The following is a 7937-nucleotide window of genomic DNA, read 5'->3' on the forward strand; positions in this document are numbered from 1 at the left end:
TATATATATAGGCATATAAATAACGCGTCTTATTCTCGCGTTTAGCTTACACAGACCGAACATTGGACTTAATTTACTTGATTTTCTTATTGTAAAATATTGTTTTTAACTTGCATTGTTTCAAAATGAGCTTTATGTAGCACTGACGATTAAATATAATTTGTTAATATAGGATAGTTAATTATTTTTATGTCTTTCATACTCCTGCTAATTGATATGTATTATTGGATTGGACAGAGCCTATTAGTCACTATGTGATTCATTGTGTCCAGAAAACCATTTTATCCCAATGCAGGACGAGCAGAAATCTGTCACAAAAGTATTTGTAGCACCATAATTTGTTATCAGATATATCTATTAAATACGATTTAAAATAAAGAGGAGAAAACTGATTGATAAATTCTCCGTGATACAAATCTATAAACAATTTTGTTTCTGTTAGTTCTGTCAAGATCCAAGAAGGAGCGAATTTCTATTTATATTGGTCAATCGTTTTTTTTTTAAATATGCTGTAGGAGCCGTAGTTTGATGATTAGTTCAGTTTTTGTCGCTTGTTTTTAGGAATTGCAGCGGCTGCAGACAGTGCGCCACAATACAGCTGATAAACAGGTGAAGAACCAAACACCACTTCTATTCTGCCTTTTCTTGCTGCGTATCGGCTTTACCCGTTGCCATGGCAACCGACAGACAACAGCTCAACGAGCAGATAGAGCAGAGATTACCGATCATGGGAATCAACACCAAAAAACAAACAGTTCCCACACAAAAAAGTAGCAAAGACACTAAAACAGAACATCCAGTCTGTTACATTATGCTGTCAGGCTTAATGTCTATATTGTGATTATTAATAAGTTTTCACCTGATCACCGCGGTGGTTGATTAGCTGATTTAAACAGCTGCTCTACTGATGACTTGATGGCGGGTTGTTTAATGCTAACGGAACCAAAACACACCGAACTGTGCAGCACATGCTAAGGCTATCAATGTCAATAGCAGGCTAACAGTTAGGCTAGTATAACTGACCCACTGCTCACTTATTCAATGTTTTCTTTAAGTTAAAACTTTTTCCTCACCTGTGAAATCTGAAGCCGTTGTTATCTAATTCATAGGGTTGAATTAACCGCTAAATATTGCGTCCATTTTTCAGATTCTTTGTGCGCCTGTGGTATTTTCCTGACCACCCATAATGTTGACTCAATGGACAGCAGTGGCGCACGATAAGTCACTAATGTCCAGTCCAGTAATTTATATTCATATCAATGCTGCTGCCTCACACACTGTCTTTCTCTCGCACCTACTCAGGTGTCAGGTTACATTGTGTTGCATTAAAAGTTGTCGGAAAAAAAGAGATTCATGCACTTAATCTCCGATTTGCCATAACTACTTATTGAATTCATTATCGCTAGCTGGGGTGGCAACAGGGGTGGCAAGGCCCTCGTTTGGGGTGGCAGCTGCCACCCCAGTAGATCCGCCCCTGGCTGCCTGACTGTTAACATTCCACTTACTTGCGTGTGGCAGGCGGCGCGGCGCGGTGCGGCGCGGTGCGGTGCGGTGCGGCGCGGTGTGGTGCGGTGCGGCGTGGTTCCGCTCACCAGCACCAGTTCGATTTAAATTCAGCCTTCCACCAGAGAAACTGAGCAGATGAATCACTGGATCAGTTCTGATCTGCAGATTCATACCAGCTGCTTCAGAAACGCTTCTGGGTTTCAACCTTGTTAAAGTTATCTGGAGTAAAATGTATTAATTCACTGACTTGCATACCATAAACCTGCTCTCTTCATGTTTTACTGTAATAAGATTTAATTGCCTGTTCTCTACAGTGGAAACCAGAAGTTTACATGCACCATTTTTTCTCACTGTCTGAATTTAAATCAGAGCAAACTTCTCTTGTATTAATCAGATAAAATTACCTAAATGATTTTCATTTGTTAAAAGTCATAATAATGAAAGAAAGAGAGATTTATTTGTTAATAAATAAAGCTAAATGCCTGATTCGAAGTGACCTGAGCAGGAGCTCAGACTGGTTGTTTTTATGTTGCCTGTGTTTGCTGTTGTAATCGCTCAGGACTGACTTGACCGTCTGCTGATGGAAACTGATGGAAAGCCTCCATTCCTGTTGGAGTCACATATGGATGCTAATCAGCCCAGAAGCTGCCAGCTCAGGCTGAACGCTCCGCTGCGTTCCCATCATACAGGATCAGGAACAAATGAGGAAATCCCACCTCAAATCGAGCTGTCACCAGCTGCTTCTTTAGTTTGTGAGCATAAACAAACTTATTATGCCATTAAACAAATGTTCACAGTAAAAAATATGGTGCTTTATTAGGGAGGATGCAAATGCATGTGAAAAATCAGTCAGAGGCACTTTAGCTGCTAATGAGACTGGCTGAAATGGATGTCTGGCCCTGCAGTTAACCATTTCTCCATATTTCTGTGTAGATGTACATTTTCTAGCAGATGCCCACCAATGCAAAGATCCAGTTGGCTGCTTCTGGATTATTAAACATAGTTTGCATTGAAGAAATGAGTCAATAAGAGGGATATGGGCTCCTAAGCAGCTGCATCACATCAGTGATTAAAAACACATTATGTGGAGAAATTGGTTCTGTCAGGCTGTTACTGCGGTGAACCAGTTCATCTGTGAGGAAACGCAGCCGTACCAGAATATGTAGATACTATCAGTCAGAGGTGCTCTCACCGTTGAACGTTTAGTACCTCAATGCTGTGGATGGGAAATGAAACATTTTTTAGAAGCTGCTGCTACTAAACTAGGAGGATTTGAATCCTACCATAAGTTTATGGGCCTCAGAGGAGATTTGCAGTTTTTATGATATTTGGACCATCAGTTCCTCAGTTGCCACTTCTAGATGTTTTAGTGCTCCAAACGTCTTAAGGTTTATCTTCCTGATTCATGTCCACCTCATCCCAGGAGGTTTTTCTGGTGGGTGTTTGTGTGCAGCTTCTGAGAAGTAACATGTTTGCTCTGATGGCTAGTTATGTGAAGCATTCTGTGTTTTTGGCTGCAGGTTAGTTAGATTAATACTGTTTTAATATAAAACATTTATGTCCCTGTAATGCTCCTGTTCCTGTTTGTGGCCTGTGTTGAAGAGGCACACAAAGTGAAATGGGATTATTGAATCGTCCTGTTTGGAAGTTTCTGTCTTAAGGTGGAGTTCTTGGCGTGTTGCTGCTTCAGACCATTTGATGTGAAGATGCTGAGCAAAGACGACAAACTTCATTCTACAGACATTTTGTCCTTTTCCACCTCAGGCTGATTTCAACTCAATAGTGGATTTAAATCCATGTGGGATCTTTTTTATGCTGTACACTTTATCCTGGGTTTTATCCTAATTCTGTGTTATAGAGCTTAAATGATGGGAAATCTGCAATCATTAATCTACATTTATTAACGGCAGAGAAACAATGTTTATTTTAATGGACCTCACTGACTTTGGTTTCTAAGTCAGGTGATTGTTTAAGTGATAACATAATGATAAGAGTGTGTAAGACAGGAGAAGGTGAAATGATCAGCAGAATGCTTCATTCTGTGATGACTGAATAAACTGATAAATGAAAGAATAAAAATGAAAGAAGAGAACAGCTGACAGTGAAAGTTCAGCATGTTATCAGGTTCTAATCTGACCAAATCACCACATTCATATTTCTTCTGCACTAAGTTGACTAAAATGTGTGATATAAGATGGAGAAGAGTGGCAGAAAACTTTAACAACTTTACAAAAAACTTCTGAATGTTTAGTTCAGTTATTTGAAATAACTTGTGAATCAAGACCTTCATCCTGATCGAACCCCGCTTCCATGGCGACACTCAGAAAAACATCACTTATCTGTAAACATTTAGGTTCCAGCTAGAAACCAACATCTACACCTGCAGCCATGCAGTGCTCTCTAAATAATACAGTCTCCTCTGCACAAGCATCCCACACACACACACACACACACACACACACGCAGATACACGACAAAAACACACAGCAGACAAATTTATTCTGGCCCATTTCTCTGAATAATGGGTTATGCAGTGTGTGTGTATACTTGTCTGATGTTCTTTGAAGTCCACTGACATTTTGTAGAAAGACACATAATTATTCACCACACACACACACATGCGCACACACACACCTATGCATGGACCCACAGCTGTGTGTGTGAGTGTGTGTGTGTGCCTGGTCTGGCTGGTTTCATGGAGCTCCAGATCAAAGACATTTAGGCCTCAGTGGAAATCTGATTTCTCTGTTTCTTCTCTGGATATTTATTGTTTTTTGAAAGTTTTTTAGTTTATGATTAAAGCAGGATGAGTTTTCAGGGTCTGTGCTGGAAGAGGCTCTTCCCTGAAATGAAGGTGTTCAAAACGGATGAAATAAATTAGACGTTAAAAATGTTGATGAGGTTTGACGGGTAAATTGGTGAAAGTTTTCTGAGTGCTGCAGACAGGAAACCTGTTTAATCAAACTGGTTTGGCTGCGGCTCATTTAGCCGTCACATCTGATCAGCCAGACTTCATGGCTGACACACTTGTTGAGTTTATTTGCCTCTGATTGTAATCAAACTGTCGTTCATCTTTCTGCCTAAAGTCACCATAGATTCCCATCAAAAGAACTTTAAATGAAAAACCAGCAAAAGCAAAGAAAACTAATTTTAATAAGATTTACAAGAACATGACAGAATAAAACAGCTCATGATTAAATCAGTCAGCCGCTCCTCTCTTCAGGGGTCAAAGGTCAACAATGGAGACAAACACCAATATCTGCTTGGAAGCTAACATTAGCATTAGCACCTGTGCTGCTGCTACATGTTTAGCATTGAGATGCTACTTTAGGCTTGAATAGCTTCGCTGACAGGCTAACGCCTTTTAGCACAACTTGAACACAGCAGTTGTCCAATCAGATCGTTTAGAAGCAGAAATAAACCTCAGAGGGCCGAGAGACGCAGCTTTGTTCACCGCTGCTGATGCAGCTTGTGATTATAGATGTTACCATAAATATATCAATAACAGGTTCCAGGCGTAATCTTTATATGTGGAAAAATATGTGTTAAAATCTATAATTAATCAAAATGAACACAAAAATCACTCAGAAGTAGATTTGGATGCATCAGAGCTAAATTTCATTTGACTGTGACATTAGGCTCAATGATAAAAGCGTAGTTATGAAAATACACTTCATGCTGTCCCTGATATTTTCAACAGAAATAAGATTTTAATTTGTTGGCAATAATTTTGCCCTCATTAAACATAAAAAGCCTCATTCTGCATCAGTTTAGTTCAGCTGTTGAATTGCATGGAATCGGCCCCTGGACTGGAATCGGCCCCTGGGCTGGAATCGGCCCCTGGGCTGGAATCGGCCCCTGGGCTGGAATCGGCCCCTGGACTGGAATCGGCCCCTGGGCTGGAATCGGCCCCTGGGCTGGAATCGGCCCCTGGGCTGGAATCGGCCCCTGNACCCGTTAAAGTTTCTGGGCGGCTCACGTGACCTGCAGCAGTTTGTGAATGAACACGTCTGATGCAGTCAGGTGTTCAGTGGGAACAGCAGCAGCTATAGAAGCGGTTAGTATAGAAGCTGCTGCAGCATCAACATAACCCTGAAACAGTTTAGAAATACAGTTCAGGATTTCCATCAGATTTTTTAATTACTTGCATTTTTCTAACCACTTTGAAGGACAGCGATGTAAGAAAAATTATATTCATGTAAGGTTAGTTCTCTGAGTTAAACATTCCCTTTAAAATAACAGATTTATATATTTACAAAAGGTCAAAGCACCAAAATAGTAACAGATTCCAGAGGAAAAGTCAAAATAATATTTTATCTTCTCAATATTCAGTGCAGTAACCGTTACTGTCATTTCAGCTTCTTGTAACGTCTGAGCAGCTTTTTCCATGTTTCCACCAGTAATTTCAGTATTTATCTTTGGAGACGAACTCCAAGTCCTGGAGGATGGAAGGCCTCTTTGCCATCACCCTAATCTTTAGCTGCCTCCACAGACTGTCAGAATTTAGTACATGTCTGAAGAAACGTTTAGGTCAAAACAAAAGATTAATTTAAAGATAAATATGCCAGTTGTATGAATATTTTTGGGCTCAACTGTATGTTCAAGTAAAGAATCTCTCCCTAATTAGGTAATTTACTTTTTTATGAGATTACAATTAGGCAGAAATAATTTCTGCTAAATCAAAACTTCAGAGGCCAGCTGACATGTGCAGATGAGCCAAGAGTCAGGAGACCGAGAGTGTTTCACTATAGACGACAGAAGAAATGTGAAGAGCAGCAGCGATTTTAAAATGTAAAGTCAGGATGTAAGACAGAAATATGGCCGAACTTTCAGGGAACAGAAACTGTTCAGACAGCAAGAAAATTACAAGCAAAACATCTATTCAAGATGTCTGACCTCTAGCAAGCCTTCACCATTCACCTTGATGACATGAGGTGTGTGTGTNGCGATGTAAGAAAAATTATATTCATGTAAGGTTAGTTCTCTGAGTTAAACATTCCCTTTAAAATAACAGATTTATATATTTACAAAAGGTCAAAGCACCAAAATAGTAACAGATTCCAGAGGAAAAGTCAAAATAATATTTTATCTTCTCAATATTCAGTGCAGTAACCGTTACTGTCATTTCAGCTTCTTGTAACGTCTGAGCAGCTTTTTCCATGTTTCCACCAGTAATTTCAGTATTTATCTTTGGAGACGAACTCCAAGTCCTGGAGGATGGAAGGCCTCTTTGCCATCACCCTAATCTTTAGCTGCCTCCACAGACTGTCAGAATTTAGTACATGTCTGAAGAAACGTTTAGGTCAAAACAAAAGATTAATTTAAAGATAAATATGCCAGTTGTATGAATATTTTTGGGCTCAACTGTATGTTCAAGTAAAGAATCTCTCCCTAATTAGGTAATTTACTTTTTTATGAGATTACAATTAGGCAGAAATAATTTCTGCTAAATCAAAACTTCAGAGGCCAGCTGACATGTGCAGATGAGCCAAGAGTCAGGAGACCGAGAGTGTTTCACTATAGACGACAGAAGAAATGTGAAGAGCAGCAGCGATTTTAAAATGTAAAGTCAGGATGTAAGACAGAAATATGGCCGAACTTTCAGGGAACAGAAACTGTTCAGACAGCAAGAAAATTACAAGCAAAACATCTATTCAAGATGTCTGACCTCTAGCAAGCCTTCACCATTCACCTTGATGACATGAGGTGTGTGTGTAGCCCTGGGGTTTGAGAACCACAAGAAGAGGGGGTTTATGTCTTTTGATAGCTAACTGGGGTTAAGAATGGGTAAGGGAGTTACATAAATGTATATTTCGGTGATTTACCTTATTGTAGAGTACGGGGAGGGATGAATTCCTATGTCTGAGAGTAACTGAGATTTACGAGGGGAAGTGAAGTGTACGGAGGGAAAGAAATGGGAGAGAAAGAGGATTCTGGGAGAGGAGAGGAGAACGAGAGCGGAAGGAGAGAAAAAAGAAAGAGGGATTGGAACAATACGGGAAACAAAAAATTCGTGTTAAACATAGTTGGTGAGTTAGAAAAAAGATTATACGCGGAGGATAGTTCAGAATTAAGTAATGGGAAGTGTGGACCCGTTAATGAGGACGTCGGCGGAGCGAGACGGTTTCGTTTGGTCCATCCGGTTCCAACAAGAGGAAAAGTAACGGGACTTCAGCGAACTCGAACATCAACAGGCCAACGGAAGTTATATGCTGAAGTTTAAGAACTGTTCATGTTTGTAAATGTATATAAGGGGTTATAGAGATTGGTATGTGTTAGCGCACCGTGTTCCGGCCGGGACTTCATTTGCGTTGCGAACACCTCTCAATTCCGCCTCTGAGTTGTTGACAAAAGCTAAGTCTCAGCGGCATAAAGTCCAATCTTCAAGATTGGCCCATTTTATTGATTGATGATAATGCCCGACTTTTTAT

At 40.0% G+C, this 7937-nt stretch overlaps 1 protein-coding gene across 3 annotated transcripts in view; it reads left to right on the forward strand.

The window, feature by feature from the left end:
• LOC103129142 (leucine-rich repeat and fibronectin type-III domain-containing protein 5) overlaps window positions 1–7937 on the forward strand; it is an 86627-nt gene that overhangs the window by 33924 nt on the left and 44766 nt on the right. Inside the window, exon 1 of one of the 3 annotated variants that reach the window (XM_007540121.2) lies at window positions 7107–7212. The exons of the other annotated variants lie outside the window; for them this stretch is intronic. The gene's annotated coding sequence lies outside the window, so the exon portion shown is untranslated. Of the gene's footprint in view, window positions 1–7106; window positions 7213–7937 lie in introns of those variants that run through there. 3 annotated transcript variants of the gene reach the window in all.

This window comes from Poecilia formosa, unplaced genomic scaffold (genome assembly GCF_000485575.1).
Source record: "Poecilia formosa unplaced genomic scaffold, Poecilia_formosa-5.1.2 Scaffold519, whole genome shotgun sequence".
NCBI classification, from domain to species: Eukaryota; Metazoa; Chordata; class Actinopteri; order Cyprinodontiformes; family Poeciliidae; genus Poecilia; species Poecilia formosa.